This window comes from Etheostoma cragini, chromosome 8, assembly GCF_013103735.1.
Source record: "Etheostoma cragini isolate CJK2018 chromosome 8, CSU_Ecrag_1.0, whole genome shotgun sequence".
NCBI classification, from domain to species: Eukaryota; Metazoa; Chordata; class Actinopteri; order Perciformes; family Percidae; genus Etheostoma; species Etheostoma cragini.
Window position 1 is genome coordinate 14,789,165 of NC_048414.1, and position 19,739 is coordinate 14,808,903.

Genomic DNA, 19,739 nt, shown 5'->3' on the forward strand with positions numbered 1-19,739 from the left:
TATTTTAATGAGATTCAAGTGGTATGCAGACATATCTGGAGGCGGTTGAAAACGAGAGGCAAGGACAATTACAAGACTTTCTAGTGTGGCTCTTCCGACAGATGTGCGTAAGAGTTCTATCAACAATGGGGAATTAGGATGCATGTCACATTTACAGATGTACTGTTAAACAAAGCAGAAATTGTCTTAGAAAACACTTCACAAATAAGTAAAAAAGATATAAAGAAAAAAAGGTGAGTATTAGGTTTTTGACACTTTAAAAAGGTAAATATGACACTTTAAAAAGGCTTCTTATGATGAACTGCATTTTGGCTTATTTCCAAATGATTATCTATCTTTAAACCTTAATTTCAACTAATCTCAGTCAACCAGCCTCTGGATGGCAACTCAGACCAGGAACCTTGTCTTCTTGCCAAACCAGGCTAATCCCAGTAATAACTGTGTCACTTGCTCTCAGTGTTTGATTCCATGGCTGCAGATGGCTGCCACTGCTAAGCCTGAGATAATGCATGTGTGTAACATGCACTGAGAGAAGAGAGCATGGCTGGCTGGCTGGCAGCAGACTGAACTAAGAGTCTGAGACGTTGCTTTTAAATTCACATGAGCTCATCCAGAGGAGTCCTGGTTGATTCCACAGGCCACTGTATGATTGTTAGGGCAGTCCTGCTCTCAACAAGCTGGTGGAGTGCATCAGGACATGCAAATGGCTCCGACCAATTAAGATGAAGGACGGCTGGAATGAAGTTCACTCTAATGAAAGTACTCATATTGGACTAATGGTCGGTCAGTGGATTTGTTTTATTTGAGTGTTGTTTTTATTTCCTCTTTTTTATTTTGCAGGCCAGATTAATGAAAATGCACAAGATTATGATTTTTAAGACAGGGGGATTATTTTACAACATTAAAACATTATTCCTGCTTGTAGCATTTCTGCCATGTTTAAATGTAACAATAATTATGCTGCATCTAAATGAAAAAAAGCTCCCTGCTGTTTAATAACAGAAAATGACTGTTACTAAGTATTAAGAGACAACTTTTGGCTTGTCTTATCCTAAAACTCGTCCAGCTGTTGTCCATCTGTGGCTTTGAGCCTGCCGGGGGCTAAAGTACAAGGCGAAGCCTAAATGAAATAGAACGTGTCTATTTGGATAACTATTTGCTAGAATGGTTCAGTGCCTTGAGGCCACCGTACATCGGCGGCGGCGCTGCAGTTCGCGCAATCCACCGTGGTAAAGTTGGTTTTATATTGGACACTGGCTATTCGACTCATTCGAATAATCTATATCATGCAGCTTGCCCTTTTGACCAATCCATGTCAAATCACATTTGTTGAACCCAGCTATCTCTCTTACATATTGCACAGAGGTTATCTTTTAAAACATCCTTTGATTTTTTAATATTTCTTATGTAAACAAATGCTATAATTCTAATATGCGGCTTGCCCTTTTGACCTATTCATGTCAAAACAATGTTGGTGCACTCACCTAACTCTCTTACATATTGCACAAAACTTAACTTTTCAAAAAAAACGCGTAATAGCTTTATAGCATTTTTTTTTCTTCACATAAGAATAAAAAAAAAATAATAATAAAAGGATGGAGTTTTTTGGAAAAATAAGCTTTGTGCAAGGTGTAAGAGAGTTACCCGAGTTCAAAACAAGTGATTTGACATGAAGAGGTTAAAAGGGCAAGCTGCGTAATAGATTTTTCACGTGTCGAATAGCCAACGTCCAATATAAAACCAACTTTACCACGGTGCGCACCCGGAGTGCTGCTGCGCGCCCCCGCCTGTGTGTGTGTGTGTGTGTGTGTGTGTGTGTGTGTGTGTGTGTGTGTGTGTGTGTGTGTGTGTGTGTGTGTATGTGTGTGTTGGGGAACTGGTGGGAGAGGAGAGGGGAGGAGAGGAGAGGACCAGTGACTGAGGCAGAGGAGACAAGTGCAAAGAGGCTCGGCGCTGAACGGGACTCCGCGTAAATAAACGCAGCAGACGGTATCGCTGTGTCGCAGGGGAGTGCAGATACTGAACAGGCTTCGTGTTTCGCAGCGCAAAGAGAGGAGATAAGGTGAGCTAAATTATACCATTCATAATAAACACGTGTCGTGTAGCTTACAGTTCACTGTCAGGAGTTTGTAGGCAGAGAAGCAGCAGCATTGAGTTGGCTGTTTTAAGGCTGCCAGTGAGAGCACTGTCCTCTCTACAGCTTTCCCTCGCGCAAACACACGGGGGTTGTTTTCAAAGCTCAGTCCCTCAAAATTAATTATTAAGACTCATTTTACGTGTTAGCCTACATGCTTGGGGTCATCAGAGAGAGCAGGTGCAGGTGTGCATATTCCGGAACGCGACTCTCAAATGTCACTGCTTCAAGATGCTCAGAGAAAACATTGTCACTTGTCTTCTGAACCTGATATGATCTTTCCTTGGCTTCTTATTTTTCAAATGGCACGTTGTAAGTACAGATAGATAGATAGATAGATAGATAGATGTGTATTTGACAGTTGTTTTTGTCCTGTGTTGATGAAAATAGCTGTTTTACACAAAATCCCTCATGTCCTAAGCTGATTTGCGCCCCACATATTTAATTCCCTTCATATTCATATCACAACTCAATTTTGTTTTGACTGACCAGTCAGTTTGTTTAGTCTAATTTCCCTTGGTCAGACTCAATCTGATTACGATAGCCCCCGGAGATTCACCAATTACATCCCATGCCATTTATTATACAAGCCAAGCACTTGCTTTACTGGAAAAGAAACCCTCATTCCCACCCAAATCCTCTGCTTACTCCCCCCTCCCCCTCCTCCTCTCTCCCTCTCTCTCCCCTTGGTCAAAGCTTCAGTCAAGGGGGAACTCACCATCATGCAACAACACCCACCCCCCCTTGTCTCTGCTCATCCCCAGACACACACACACACACACACATCCAAACACACATGCCTCAGCTGCACACTTTCGCTGCCTGCGCAGATAGCCATATTAATGCAATGCTAATGACCCCTGCTTTATTGTGTGATGCTCTTGTTCTTACTTTCTTTATGAAAGGGCTGACACACTTTCTAGTAATGTGTATTCACTGAAGGCAGACTATTGTTAATCTGTCTAAGAAGATAACAATATCCCCCTATCCCTGCCTTATGTCTCGTTTGCATTAATTCACAAACAGGCGGCAAAATGTCACAAATACACCACTTTTTGTGTGCATATCCCCCATTGTGTTTGTGGCTTTTGGTGGTCTCTTCATTCACATCTTTACAACTGTAAGTCAGGATGAGAGCCACTATTCTACAACTACTGGAGCTCTACTGACAGACCATTTCAGGCTCCTTTGACCAATCTGAAGAAATCGGGACAAGATATTGACCTACATTGTGTTGCCATCTTTACTTTCACCCTCAGCACAAACTGCACTAGGCGGGGAGATTTGCATAACTAAGGGATTATCATCACACACGTTGGCCGGAGTTATTGTGAGAGCACCAGTCAGTCACCCTGCTGACCTAAAACCAGTGGCGGGCAGCTCTACTGCGGGGGCTATGGGAAAAGCTTGGGTGTTGGAGGGAAAATGCCACTAATTTCACTCTGTGGGCCGCGGAAACACACAGACTATTTCACAAGAAGTGATCAACGCTCCTTCTGTAAGCGGCTGTCTGTGGCATTATGAAGTCCACCAACCGCGGGCCGGGACAAAGTGTCTCATAAATAGAAAGACTTGTTCTGTGTCACTTGTGGTGATGTTGATGATGACATCATCTCTTTCAGGAACGGATAGGAACCCGAGAGCGTTTCACTTGGTGACTCATTTCACCAAGGATGCACTTCAGTTGTCGTAGAAATGTCTGTTTCATGTATTCAAAGATAAAGTCTGAGACAGTTAAAGTCAGTAGACAGCAGGACAGTACACAAGGAAAAAACTAAAAGTCATTTATTGTAAGGCTTTAAAAGACATTTTAAAGGATAGTTCTTAGGGTTTCCCGCAGAAAGTTTGTTAGTTAAGGTGGTAGGTTGGGAAGTGCCAACTTGGGGGGTACATTAAACACTTTTCTTTCATTCTCAAATGTAACAATTTGATGTTCTTCTTTATCAAACATTATTGTAAACTCCACATTTTTAGTTGTTAGAGTGAAGGTTGAATAAATCAAGCAATTTGAAGACATCAGCTTGAGCTGTGGGAAATCAGCCATCTTTTACTATTTTCTGACATTTCAAAGACAAAGGGATTAATTCATTGAAAAAACAGTCAACAGAATAATAATGGAAACGTCATTAGTTTCAGCCCTGGTTCAAACAATCAAACTTTTAGATGATTAACGTTTTTTAGAGGTAAAACTGCAAGTGAGCCCACTCGAGATATTGGTTATAATCCTTCAACGCACAGAAAAAATGTAAACAACAATAGGTTCAGTAGGTCAAAGTTCAACCAGTGTGTTGGGCTGTTTGTTAACTGTGATGGGTGTTTATAACAGAGTAATAGCTTTACAGTTCGCCTCTGTTTTCTCTTCCATAAAGGTTTCAAACCTTTTGGTTAGTTTACAACCTATATGCTCAACTACTTCTGTTGCACGCCCTGTCTGGCTTCTTTTTACCACTGTTGTCCAGCTTTGTAGTACTTGTAGTACTCCTTGAAGGGTTAGGGTTAGTCTCGCTTTGCCAGACCCTGCACCAAAGTATGCTGGACGAGAGTCTGGCTTCTCTATATAGCATTCAGGGATGGGAGTTAAACGTGCTCTGGTTTAATGGCATTTCTTTAAACCAATCACAATCGTCTGGCTAAGCACCAGAGAAAAGCCGTGGTGCCACTGCAGAAAAGGCTCGGAAGGAACTTGTTTTGGTGAAAAATGTGTACGTTTAAAAATATTTTAGTCATGAGTGGGCAGATAGTCTATCTAGCTGTCTGGACTTACCTTGCAGAGATATGTGCAAAGGTTCTCATATCCTCATTAAGGTCCTCATTAATCGAGTGGAGTTTAAAATGTCAACACAATGGAATCCCAAGGCAACTGATATTTGGTCTAAATGAGTGAAATCTGGCGGCAACGGAACAATCCCGGAAGTGTAACATCCGGGATATAGACTAAGGTGGTCTTGACTACATCACTGCTGTTGCCATGTTTTTAAATCTCAGTGTAGTGTAGGGCTGCACAATTAATCCAAATTTAATCACGATCATGATTTTGACTTCCCACGATCAAATTTGCGTGATGGAGCAATTTTTTGAAATGCATCATTTTATAGAACGCTCCAGGTTTTTTGCAAAGCTAATCTACCGCACTGTAAACCACAGTCTGCTCATGAGCCAGTCAGAGTTGTTTGCCTCCGCTGCGCAGCTTAGTTTCTAGATGTAGACAGTCACAGAGGACAGAGTAACGGGAGGAAAATTCAACAGATAGCAGTCGCTCTCACATCGGTCTCAAGGTTTACCGGTTTATTAGTAAACGCAACATTTTATCCCGTCTGTGTTGCTTTTCAGACAACAGCAGTGACAAGTGCCAGTTAGTGTCTGTGAGCCCAGTTAGCCCAATGTTGTTTATATGGATATGATTTAATTTGCGTTACATGATCCATTTCTTCTGTAAAGCCGTGCCTGTGTTGGATCTCTCCTCTTACTCTCCAAACCTGCATTCGTACCAGTGTTTCCGCTGGTAACTTTTTCATTTACATGTGTTGCAGCTGTATATCTATACAACATACAACTTCAACATAAGAAGAATGTAGTATAATATGGATTTATTGCAGTTAGAAATAGCCTATGTGACAATAAAATTTGTTTTGGTTAAAATCAACAAATAATCTTGATAATTAATCGTGATCGAAGTATTGATCAAAATAATAGTGATTATCGTCACTATTGCTACGTGCTGTCTGTGCCACTCAATGGAAAAGAAATTATCACAGCACTTTTTAAAAAGGATAATTACAATTTTCTTCAATTTGGTCATAAGTTTTGGTAATACGTGTTACCAGTAGTGATAGCACTGCACTAGGGCTGCACAGTTATGGCCAAAATGATAATCACTATTATTTTGATCAATACTGTGATCACGATCATGACAGCTGATTGACTGAATGATTGACTGTGTTAGAAACACGTGTGCTCGCCCTGAGCGGAGATGATCCAGCGGCTGTTGTGAATAGAAGAGCTGTGCTGCTCAGCTGTGATGAGGCTACGTCTCTGGGGACTGATGGAGGCTCATGCCTATCCATTAGCGTCACTGCGGTATGGGTGTTTCTTCCCAGTGGGCCAGTCACACACAGCAGCACAGAACACGGACATCGCCTGGACCTCTTGTCACAAGCATGTTCGTCTCATTTTGGGACTGATGACTGCCTCATTAGCAGACCACAGAGGGAATGCTGTCCCACCCCCAGTTTCACGGCTGCTTGAACACTTTGGACAAATGTACGCAGGGGCAGATCAGCACATGCAAAGAAGGACATATACATGTTCTTCACTCACGCACGCACGCACGCACACACTCACACCTCTCTGTGTGTGGGGCCTGTTTGGTTGCAAGCTGGTGAATGCAATTAGACTTTCACACTTAGTTAGGCAGCAGTCTCTAATGGGGATTGACACGTTCCTGTGAATCCACTCCACACAGCTGCAACTGTTGATGTTTGCATACTAGACCTGTATTTGGAGTGGATGGTGACAGATGACTAAGACATGTGTATATGAGATGATTTATGTATTGCTCATACGTAGCGAGACTGACTGGTTTTCTGAGTAATTAGACGAGAAGATGTGGAGATACTTTGCTTTTTTCTATTATTGCTATGTTCTGTTATCTTCAGTCCTGCAACAACTCGTCTCAAATGTACTATTCTGAGTTATTGTTTAAATGATTAGTACGTAAATTGAGGCAGAAAATTAATCAACAGCATCAATCGAATAATTGTTGACAAAACATCTATAGTTCTACCTTCTTAAATAAGCTTTTTCCTGTTTTGTATCTTTATCATATCATAAAAATTGACCTGAAGTTTAAAGACGGGTGTGATTGTGACTTGTGATTGGCATTATTCAGTATTTCTGGCATTTTATTATTATTATATTATTATGACTTATAAAAATCAAAATTGATAAAACAAATTGCAGCCCTATCGTGAAATTGTTTGGTTTCTAAAGGTGCATTATATCTCAAGTAGAGCTGAAACAATTTGTTGATTAATGGATTAGCAATTGAAAATAATCAACTTTTAAGCTTGCTTTATTGTTTTTTAAATAATTTTATTGAGCAAAAATGCCAAAGATTTTCTGTTTCTTGCTTTTCAAATGTGAATAGTTGTTGATTTTTGTCTTTTATTAAACAGAATATCTTTGGGGTTTTAGACAAAAACAAACAACTTGAGTATGCCAACTTGGCTTCTTCAAGTAAATAATCAACACATTAATCAGGAATAAGAAATGTTGGTTGCAGCACTAATCTCAAGCTGTATTAATCACAGATACAGTCTTGTATAAATTTGTGGAGATATACTGTTACACTAGGTCGTATCTTTTGGGCAGCAGGTAATGTGGACAGATGGTGGATGGGTAGCGGTCAGTGCAGATCTCCCTGGATGGCCCACTGTGACGGAATCATTACACCAGAGCGTTACACCATGACAGTCATCGAGCCCAATCACTCAAGGTTGCCCAGCAACGCTATTATTGTCTCTGTCAGGTTATTACACCCCTTAGTGAGAACAAAGCATTTAGAGATGCTCTTTTCTGTCCAAACCAACTGCCAGCGAGTGACGGCAACAGAGCCCGGGGTAATGGAGGTTGGGGGAATGTTGTGGTTTTTATGTTCCCTCTCTACCCCCAGTAGAGCTCCTGACAGGTTAACTAGCGACACCTACCACTAGATCTGGCTCCCAGTCTACCTTGACTTCAGGGACTTGATGTAAACAAATCAAGATGAGACTTGATATGTGCGTTCAAGGTATGTTTTCTGAATGCTCCTGAGATGATCTGCTGTAATGCCACCCACTAGAACAAGTGGAGGGAGGGAAAGGAAAAGTGGGAGTGTTTTTGAAGCTTTCAAGGTTGCAGGGGGGAGGAGGGGTGGCTCATGTACTTCAGTCAATGCTGAGAAGGGGACGAGGGGAACAAAAGGGGTTTGTTTTCACTGTCTGTACTGGCGGAGCGGCTGTCCTCGTCTCTTTCTTGCAGCATAGAGGGGGTGATGCGGGGTTATGCCTGAAGAGATCCACAATAGAAACTTGGGTGTTGGAGCCTCTGTTTGAACACAGAGTTGTTACTGCTGAAGAGGACCGGAGAGGCAGTCCTTTCTACCGACTGCTTTGGGCCCGTTGAAGCTATAGCCAACTTTGGATGGCCAGCAGATGTTGGAGAGGTAGTTGGTGGCCCAGTGGCATCACACAACAAGGACCACTGCTTCCCTTTCCCGTCCTGAAAACAACAGGAGGTGGGCATTGCTCCACTGGCAGGGTGTAGGCTCGCCAAAATGACAGAATTGACAGAAGAGTGTGCACTTGAATGCTTTGTATTCTCTTCTCAAGCCTCCATTTTCCTACTATTTGCATAGAGCTTAAGAGTAACTCAGCTGCACATCCCACTCTCTGTTGGCACAGTGGCGGAGCCCACTTGTGTTGTTTAATGGCTAAGCAAATACATCACCACAGCTCAGGATATTTAAAGAGTGGGCCATGCCAAGAAAATCTACCACATCCTCCGAACTATCACCACCCTGTTGTTGAACATTACATCCTATAAACTTGCAGGAGTGCGGTCTGCAGAGATAAGCGGAGCGAAGGCGTAGATTATCTATGTCGCCCCATCACATAATGCAGCAGTGATTGAATCAACAGGAAAGGACGGGACACTTAACTGTCAGGTCATGAATAAAGTTGACATTGAAACTCAAAATGGCTTTTCCATGGTTCAGGAGGCCTGCTGACCTCGAGGTCTTATTTAGGCCAGGCCTCCTAATGCCCTTACCCTCTGCTCCACCCTCTACCCCCTCCCACACCCCGGCCGAGGGTAAGACACCATGTTAGCAGCTCAGCAGCCACCACTGAAGGGCCCTTAATCCAAGTGGGATGACAGCTTGGCTCTAGATGCTGTTTCTGTGGCGCTGAGACCAATGGGCTTTTCTTTCCCTCTTTTTCATCTCTTAAACCCCCCAAACACAGCCACATGAATCCTGGGAAAAAAAATCTCCTGAGGAAGACAAAGGAATGGGATGGTAAACAAATCCAAGTGTATACATGAGATTCCTCCATTCAGCAGAACATAAATGGACATTTCCTTTGAGATATCAAAAGCATAAGATACAATGCCGGCTTTTGATTGCTTTGTTGTTGATTTGTTATTATTGTCCTGGTGCCACTGATTGTTCAAAAAACATAATCTATACCAGATAATGTTTGTCAGGCGTCGAAATGATCAGGGAAGATTGAGGTCATAAAACCATTAGAATCATAAAATGTAGTGCTGCTGTGGAACCTTCCTTAACACCAGTCAGGGGGGCCTTGAGGGAAGAGGTCCAGGCGGGCCAATAGTTAGTATTGATTATTGATTGTTAGCAACGATGAGAATCAGTCACGTTTGCCAGGAGCCTTTTCCGGACAGCGTTCTCCTCGTCCAGGCTGATCAAACATTTGTTGTAGAGATGCACCGATTGACCTGCTGGTCAGTCTGACATATGCCAATTTTACTTCACGATTTTGCAGAACTTTACTGTTAAATAGTGTGTCGAATCGTGAGTGTTGTTTTGTTATACCACTAAAAATAATAAGTATATTACGTAGCCATAGAAATGTTAGGCTAGGAGATGAAATATTATCAAACAGACCTAGAGTAAAAATAGCCCTAACTGATGTGGCACTGTATACTGTATGTGTGTCATGTTGAATGTACCTTCTTTTTCTTGTAACAACACAGATCACCAAACAGATATAAGCATTTTTCATGATTCCCGTAATATCAGATGTCATTTTTTAGAAGAAAATTGCCTGTGAATTTGATTTATTAACAAAAACCCGTAGAGATCCACCATGTAGTTGACTGTTCTCAGGACCTGTGCCAAAGCAATTTAGGATCAATTCGGGCCATGGAATAGCAATCAGTATAATCTCCTTGCGGTCAGTCCTTTGCTGTTTTCTCAGTGCTGGGCTTCTTTAGGAGCTGGAAGAATGTAATTGTCACCAAGATAATTCCTTGCTGTGGGCTTGCTGGCCCCGGCTGCAAGAAGGGGAGAATGGACAAATGGCAACTTCATTTATCAGGATCTCCTCTGAGGCTGGCTGCCCTGATAACCCAATCAAACGTCTAGTGTGGCTGAGAGCTGTCTGGGCCAACACTGGGCTTTTTCATCACTGTGTTTGTCTCTCCGTCTATGTGGAAATATCAATGAGTCTTTGTCAGTGTGCCATGGTTTATAGCCAAAGCCCCGTGGTGTTAAGAGCCTGAAGTCTCTCAAAGCAGAAATGACATTAAAAAGCCTTAAGTTTCAGAAGCAGAAATGGTCTTTTCCATGTGCTCCATTTCCTGTATATTCTATAACACAATTACACCATTGTATATTTGGATTTTGTCAATGAATGGCATTCCTATATTGGTTTTAGTTGGTATTGTTCTGGCAGAGGTTGAAAAGACTGTGGTCTGAGTCCGACCTAATGCTTGGGTCTTTAAGGTTGGCTGGTTTTGGGCCTCTCAGGGCTCAAGTCACAATGACCACATCTCTGTATGAGCAGAGCCATTATGGACGTGTTACTCAAAGGGGTAACTGCGTGACAGAGAGAGCACGCCTACACAGATCCTCTGAGAGAAAAATAGGACACTTTTACTCGCTGGTCATTTGTGATGTGCCACTGAGGAGGAATTCATATAGCTCTTGTTTCTGAAGTCAGTATCTTGATTGTAGATGACATTTCCGGGTATATAGAAGGCCCAGCTTAGAGTCATGGGGCGTTCTTTAGATGTTCAGCACTGCTTTCATGAAATGTGATTGGTGTGGAATAAAAGTTGACATTGTTAATGTACTGAGGGGCTGCAGTGTGCTGGTGTACTCACCCTTGGGTTATATGCATTTTGGCAGATATCTGAGCTACACGTAAGTGCTCATCTAAGGCTTTTACTTAATTGTCAAAACTGCTATCTCGGTGAAAGTCTCAGTTCTCCTCGATTGAATGATAATGATTCAAATTGTAATTTTATTTCCAAAGACAGCTTTTGAGATTTTGATGCGCACAATGCTTATGGAATGATTTAAACCTTTTTTTTCCTAATCTCAGTTTGTAGCCACGTAATTTAAATAAAGGAGCAATGCCCTGAGAGCAGATTATACAGATTTCTACCACTGCCTGTCTCTGACTCTCTCTGTTCCTCCTTTCTGACCCTCTTCCTTCTATATATTACTCTTAGAATATATTTCATATTTGCATTTTCTAAACAGCTACTTCTATCTCTGATCTTTAGAAGTCATGAAGTCAGGGTAGCATCCAAATCTGAAGCTATCTTCCAAAAACTGCAGTTTTAAGTGTGACATTATTTTATTTATTTATGTCCATATGTAGGTGCAAATATGTTTCACAGCCTAGTATTCATGCATTTCATAATGGGTGGGACATCCGATATGTTAACCAATAATTAAGTCAAATGTGTCGACCTTATCCTATATCTATTTTACTCTTCAAACAGATAATGTATTAGAATATCTGATTATTTTTGGGGCTTTTTCACCTTTAATGTTGACAGGACAGCAAGGTGAGAAAGGGGAGAGAGAGAGGGACGTGATGTTATTACAGTTCTGGGATCTTATTTGTTTACACTGTCTTATCCCAAGGTAAAGCCTTCAGCAAACTGCTAGAATGCAGTATAACCATGCATATTTATGAATTTACAGATTTTCCTGTTTCCAGCAGTGTCTTTATATGTAGGTGTTGTTCAGGTTGCGCCTAATCAGACCAGAATAGGGGAACTACACGGAGGTCGGACTGATTGGATTCTCCACGGTCATCAGCAGTGAAAAAAATCTAATTAAGTCTCAGGCGTCCCAAGTCAAACTCCTCAGGATTACCCAAAAGCCAACCCTGGGAGAGAGTGATAACTAGACTCCCATAATCTGAAGCTAGGGCTGATCGGAGGGGGTGGTTTGATGATGAAATCATTACAAACCTAGCAACCCAACGGGAGGGATGGCTGTCGTCACCACAGGCTCAGTAGTATGTCAGTCACGTCATCCTGGAAGCAGTGAAACATGTTTGGTAAATAAAGTTCAAATAAAACATCACAGTTTGAGAAAGTGGAGTCTGTGTTAATGTGCAGCACCACAGCAGGAATTAGTGCAGATAGCTACACTTACATCAGCATGTTTTTGGGAGATAATGATAGAAAAACTGATTTCATTTCAACTGAGTTTCAGCCGTATAGCTCACAGTCCCACACTCTTTGAAGTCCAATTAGAAGTGTGTCTGGGTGGAAACGACAGACGGATTAGAGGAAGCATTTAACCCCCCCCCCCCGTCCTCCTAAAATCTGCCTTTTGAGACAAAATAAAACCCTGCAAAGTAGCTTTCCTTTTGTCCCAACTTCAGGATGTGGGTTGGATGTACGCTCCGAATTTTAGGGTTTGCTCTTCACTCACTCTTTTGTTTTAGTGTCCGTTGAGGGAAAGTACATGTTTACTATGGTCATTGCTTTTTAACAGTCTGTGAAAAGAGTCCGTTTGTGAGGACACTCACAACAGGAGGCCGCTATTGATTACGTGTTTACCTAAAGGAGGTAGGAATGAAGGGAGGATGAGGTGAGGAGGGTGAGGTGGGTCAGGATGGGGTCAGAGGGACCAGGGAAGAGCCAGTGACCAGGATGTGCTCTCCTTCTCACCAGGATGCAGCCAAGTCTGAAATATGCCTCCTTTCTTTTGATCCTGGAAACAATGCACCTGCTGGAGGCCTGAGGATATGTCTTCTCCCCATGTGTCCTTTCACATGTCTCCAAGGTATCACTGACCTATACCCATGTGACTAAGGATTCTGGTGTTCTATTACCACTATATCAATGACTTAACTTGGACAATAACACCACAAAAGTTAAAAAAGTAGTTTGTCCCCTCTTTGTTCCCTTTGTTTAAATCCCTTCTCATGGGATTTAATTGCTTGTTTTGTCTTTCTCAGTCTTTCACCAAAATGCAGCCAGAGTGAGAGCCAAATACGCAATGTTTTCCTCAAAACAGAAGTCCTCGGCCCACTGCATTGAGGAGTGGCATACTGTATATGGGTGCCCGCTCTACCAACTGAGCTATCTGGGCGCCCTTTTGATATGAATTTCGAGTAGAAACATACATTTTGCAGCAGTGGCAGGGCTGCACCCTTGACAGCCATGTTGAATTAATTACTTCCAAATGGCTAGTTTAAAGAATGAAAAGAGGGGGTTGAATAAAACCTACTACTGATCTAATGCACCGCTATGATGGAGTTCCATTTTTTTCCACAATGTTTTGTGAAACCTTCCCTTTTTATCCCAGTGACATATATTGTGTGGAATTGAAGCATAATGGAGTGGGTGGCCACAGAGAAACAACCCGGCACAGCTCATCATTGCACTTCAGTTTGATTGACAAGGCTCTTCTTTTTTTCACATCAGACATGGTAAATGGTAGAAAAGTGACTCTTTTACATAACACTGGACAACTGCATGCCTAACCTCCTTCATTCACCACCGGGCCTCTGGGAATTAAAACTGGAACAACCTCAACATATCTTTGTTTTGTAATGCTAAAATTAGCAGAATCCGAGGCATGTGCTTGATATGGTAATAAGGCAGGAAAACTGTGTTTTAGTGTTAGTTTTTAATTTTACAATGGCCAGAATTGGCTTCCTAAATTAGACTAGAAATGTATTGTTTTTGGTTGGACATTTAATATGGGAAACATGAATGGAATATTTGGGCAGATATGACATTTTAAATCTATGCATTGTGATATAGGACATTTCCTGGAAAATCATTTGATATAATTGAGCTTAAAGGCTCATTTGAGATGGTTGTGGATAAAATAACCCTATGTCTTGTTTTTGGTTATTTCAGTGTACCTGACAAATCAAGGCACTTCACATTCCTACCATTCTTTTGCATATAATCGTACAACTTGCTATACAAGCAACCAAACATACCACCATACCTACTGCAGCATGCATGCCTTGTCTGTTCTTATTTGCTTGACGTCTGTCAGATTGTGTCACTTATCATTTATCATGTCATGTTATGTGATCATGTGTAGATTGTCAGATTAAAATGTTTTTGTTTTGAATTATTTCCCTCGTTTTGTACTCTCTGTTTAGTTGCTTCATGTTTCATCTGCTTTATCTTGTTATGATTTTATGTGTTGCTTCCTTCATTGTTATTGTAATGGATAATTTAGCATTTGTCACAAGGAACAACAACTAAAAATTAGCCTTTTGGCTAGCACATGTTTTCAGTGATGTTGATAATTGTAAATTGTAAAGTGACAGGGACAATGATGAATGAATTTACATGATGTGATCTACTTGAGGGAAGATGTATCTGATTTATCACTCTGTTGGATTTGGCTGACCGCAGTCAAGTTTAATTTTGGTCGGTTGTCAAGTCAAGGCTTTAATTAATCTTTGTCTTGGCTGTATCACTGAACTGATCAAATAATTGTAAATTGGGACATTTGCTCAAACCTAACCATGGATCACTATGATAAGCCTAACCATTCTGACCACAGATATTGAAGTGTGAGGATTAAATATAACACAAGATAACATCTTCTTAATCCCCATGAGCTAATTTAAATAGCTTTTTTCATTGTACTTTGCAGTTTCTCCTTTGCTGCCTTCACTGCGTCTCAACTAAGCTTTATTAGACAAAGACAAAACAAAATAAATGCACCAAAACATCACACAGAATAGTGCACTGTGCTGGATGAGTTCTGATAGTGTTGGTAGTTGTGGCATAAATGAACACTTATGTGACACTGAGATGTTTTCACACATAGTCTCACACAGTAGCAGCTCTCAGCTGTGCTGAGTGCAGCTCTAAATGTTTAATGGAGAGTTAAGGAATAAGGGGCATCTTCTGTCTCTCTGTCTCTGTCTGCATAGTGTCTTATTCCCACCTGGCCAAGCTCCAGTGCTCACTGCAGCATTCTGACCCAATATGCTGCTGCATTGAGACCAGACACAAAGCCTCATTGGAGACTTTTTTAGCTCCACTGAAGTTATGCGGTATATTAACTAGTTTTTGCAGCACAGGCTTCTGTTCTCAAACTTGGTCTGACTATAAAGTTTCTCTGTCACTTGACACTTCTACACCTGTATTTCATTTTGGGCTGTCGTCTTCACCGCCTCCGTGTCGGAGTAGTATGCAGGTCGTTTGACCACCACCCACCAGCCTGTGTCACGGTCACAGGCTCAGCATTGGGAAGAAGCACTGGCTGTCCTTCAATGGTTCTTTCACTGCCGCTTGGTGACAATGCATTTTTTCCATGCTATAAAAGCAGATGCTGTATTATAGCAGCACAATACTGGGCCCATCTGAAACTGTTTACCATGTGAAAGGCACACCGGGATCAGGATGCCTACCACTGTGTGGGGCTTTTTGACTTGCCACTCTGTAATGAGTACATACTGGAAGGAAAAGGAGCAGGCAGCTTTAACTGGCATTGGGATCACTGCATAGAGAGAGGAAATGCGGTATTAAGTGCTGATCCAGGCTATTCTTCCAAAGCCAGGACTTTTGAAACTTACTAGTATACAGAGATTACTGTGGCATCAAATGAGCTGGTCAGCAGTTAAACACACAACAGATAAAAAGGCACGAAACCTGCGGTTCAAGTGTTTGTCCACCTAAAAAAAAAGATTATCCTCCAAATAATTTAGTCCTATAAAAATAATTGTTGTGGACTTCTCCTCCCTGAGCTGAGTTCTGCTTAAGCTTGATACAGCTGCGGCAGGTGTCCTCTGGATGAGGACACTGATCTTTTAAGACCTCTTTCACCGAAAGTCAACAAATCAAGAATCAAGAAGTGAAGTGAAGTGAACACAGCTTGATTACAGAGGCTTAGCCAACGGAACTGAAAAGCCCCACAGTGAAATGATTGGCCTCCTTTGTGTGACTAGTGCTAGTCTTGTCTTGTCTTGCTGTTTGTTGTTGGTGAGTTGAAGAGGCTCCTTGTGTTCCTGCCTGAGGGAAGTTTTCTACCCTCAGGCCTTGTATGATGAAGTCCCCTGACCCCTTAGGGTTAGAGTATTAAAAAAACAACAACTAAAACAGTGTTTGACCAGCACTGCCGTTAGACTTCCTGGTAGTCTGTCAGCAAGGCTCTTAGTCACTGATTGAGCACTCAAGCAGAGAGGGACCTTGAAAGGCCAGAGGTATCAGACAGACAGGCTGGTTGGTCAGTCACCCTTCACAGCGAGACCGTTCCCCACCCTGGATGTGATTTCAGACCCTTGAAGGGCCTACTGGAGACAGGCAGCACTCAGACTTGCTCCTGTAGCTAAGGTCCCCTTGCCCCCCATCACCTCTCAGAGGTTTTTATCCTCCCTGACAAAAGCTCTCCAAGGTCCCCAGTCCTCAACTGGCCATCAGTCATGTCAAGGACACATCTATAATGTGAAGAACCTGATGAAATAAGAGCAGCTACGCACACATAAAAGCCCAGACCGGAACACATTTAAGTACATTCACCCAGCTCGAGTCCCACCGCAGAAGAAGGATGTCACTTTGAGAAATAAGGAAGTAACTGTGGGTGTATAAACCAATTGTATAATTAGATTTCTTCCTGTGAGGTGGGTTGATAGCACAGCAGCTGGATGAATGTGCAGCTGAACTCCCTGAGAAAATAGTGATTTGTTTTCCAGTAAATATAATATGCACTTTTTTTAGCCAGGGTAACTACAGAGTGGCAATGTATGTCTGTTGATTGGTTGGTTGGCCAACCACCTTGGTCAAGACTAAAACATCTAAACATCTATTGGATGGATTGCCAAAAAGGTTTGTACAGACATTCATGGTCTGATCTGGTGATCCTCTGACTTTTCATCTAGCTCCATCACGAGGCTCACATTTTTTGTTTGAGTGAAATATCTCAACTATTGACCATAAAAATTAGTACAAACATTTATATTACCCACAGGATTAATTGTATTTGAATGAATCATAAAAAGAATGAATCTTTGGTGATAGAATATTCCCTTATTTCTTTAAAAAATGTGTGATTCATTGCATTCATGCAGTATTTGAGCAATTTGTGTTGAGCACTCTGTTGCAAAACATCCCATTCCTTTCTATATGCTACGCAGTATCTTTGAGAGCAGTTTTCTGCATACCAATGGGCTATTTTACGGTCCAGTCTGTTCATAAAGGACATTTGATGTGGATAATAAGACAAAAAACACTTTAAAGCATGCTGTCAAATATGTTCAGCTCAAAAAAATCCCCACCAGACAATTTATGAATTAAAATAGTTGACTATTCTATTCACCCAAAAAGCAGTTCATCACTTTTCTTATCATGCAGATGTGTATGCTGTCATCTCAGTTATTTCAGCAGTGAGAATCTATCCCATTTTACTGTATAATTTCACTGAAGAGTACAAGGTATCTTGTCACAACTGCAGCAATGTTAGTTTGGCTTATCAAGAATGAAGCAGAAAGAACACAGGCCACTGAGACTAACACACATAGTGAAAGGTGTGTAAAATCCATTCGTTGTTGGGAAGAGCATGCAGCACAGATAGCAGAGAAATCATATCACTTGAGAAAACTCAGTCCCAAATGCCTTTAAACGACAAGGCTGTTGTCTCCAGCAAATCAAGTGAAGGCATTTTCTTGCAGCTTCTTATCTTTTGAGCCAGTTTCTCTGACATAGTGCATTCAGGCAGAGCTTGTCTGTCTGTCAGCTTTGTTTTGTTACTAATTTATTCATTTAAGCAATGGCAGCCACATTCAAAGACAATGGTGCACAAGCTCTGTGCTGAATTAACCTCAATAATTATGCAGTTTGAGGAAAGAAAAGCCCAATTGTTACACACTCCTCAAAATTCCTGCCCCCTCCTGTGCTTGACATCCAAGTGAATAAATTACTTGACTCAAGAAAATCTTCAAACTTCCCTCTTAAGAATCCACTTGGAACAACAATGCACCTTTATTTGTGTAAGAATATTTAGATTGTACACTCCAAGGTCAGCCAATCTTGTTTATGTTTGCATTACTGATCATTTTCACATAGACCTCAGCCTAATGGAATCCATCCACAATAAGTCCATTAACCCATTACCTGTAGTGCAGGGGATTCATTTTCTCAAAACATTTTAAAGGAATCCACTTTACGTGTTTCCAATAAAGACCTGGTTCAAAGTGCTAATGGGTCATTGGATCAATACATGCTTTTCCACTTTAAATGCCAAATATGTGGATCCCATTTATAGGAGAGCATTAGAATCCATTAAGTGTTCAATGAAATCACAATTACATTTTTATTCTCATAGTTAGTTTTATCTCTGTGTCCTGATAAACATTCCCATCCCATATGGAAGTACAAGGCATTGCTGTATATCTAGCATCCGAGATATAACAAGATATCTAGGTTATTTCAGGTAACTTGTTTCTGTTTCAAAATGTCAAATAAATTGTGCGCCAAGTAAGAGAAGAAAACTAGAAGGCCACTCGGAGAGGGCAGGCTCTCGCCAAGGCATGAACTACCTATTCAGATTATTCCAGTACCACATTGACGCACAAACGCCCCTATCTCGCAATGTTAGAAAAGTCCTTTGTGAATCCGTCTCGTGATTCGGATCCACTCCAACATGTACTGGGTTCTTCCTTGGCCCATGCTACAACCTTCGACTATGTTTCATGAAAATCAAGCCAGTAGTGTTTCTAAAATCCTGCTGACAGACAAACCAACAAACCAACAAACAAACCAACAACCGTACAAACCAAAGTAATAACCACCTTGGCGGAGGTAACAAGGAGAATAAGGTTTTGCAGGTTTTATAAACAAAACTGGGCTACACTTGTAAAATTGATTAGAGGTTAAAAAACTCCTTAGAATACCTTTGCCCACGTTTAAAAAATAGATTCCTGTTTTTTATTTTTGTTTAATCTTGTCACAATAAAACTGCACACTTCCTTCTCTGTTTTGGCTGACTGTGGAAGTAAACAGACCTTAATAACAGTAACAGAAATCCTGCTTAATGCACAATACAGTGGAGGAGATGAAAGCCTCTCTCCAGTAGGGTGTCTGCTACTCAGCTTGTCTCAGCTGAAGTGTAGGGACGGATCTGGAGAATAGGAAGCCCAGGGATGTTGTTTTTATTTCAGGTGTTTCTAAGAATAGGACAGCTTGATTCCAAAAAATTCTCCTTACTGTCTGTGTTTACACAGCTCACAATTGGCTTAATATCTGAGGTCATTTGTGCTGTAATAATGCAGGATAAGTCAGTAAGACGTGTGTTAGCCTCTAACCACAGTTATTCACCGCTTCTTTCAGTATCGTGTGTTTGTGACAACTGCCTCTTCTAAATGCTATTGGGTACTGAAAGACAACCTGCGTTGAGTGTGCATTTCTGTGTGTGTGTGTGTTTGGGGATATATGTGAGGGTAAATTATCCAATAATAAATCCAATCTGCCTCATGGCAGGTGCGGCGTGTGCGTGTGTGTGTGTGTGTGCGTGTGCGTGCGTGCGTGCGTGTGCGTGCGTGCGTGCGTGGGTGCGTGCGTGTGTTTATGTATGTGTGTGAGACATTGTCCGAGGAAGGAGCAGTGC

At 41.5% G+C, this 19,739-nt stretch overlaps 1 protein-coding gene across 18 annotated transcripts in view; it reads left to right on the plus strand.

Moving 5' to 3' along the window:
* The first annotated feature begins 1,859 nt into the window (after nt 1–1,859).
* The window catches only part of LOC117949404 (neuronal cell adhesion molecule-like), a 71,675-nt gene continuing 53,795 nt past the window's right edge, over nt 1,860–19,739 (plus strand). For 8 of the 18 annotated variants that reach the window (XM_034879664.1, XM_034879647.1, XM_034879641.1 and 5 more), the window contains exon 1: nt 1,860–2,062. The gene's annotated coding sequence lies outside the window, so the exon portion shown is untranslated. The remainder of the gene's footprint in view (nt 2,063–19,739) is intronic. The other 10 variants (XM_034879651.1, XM_034879648.1, XM_034879654.1 and 7 more) reach the window with 3 other exon arrangements.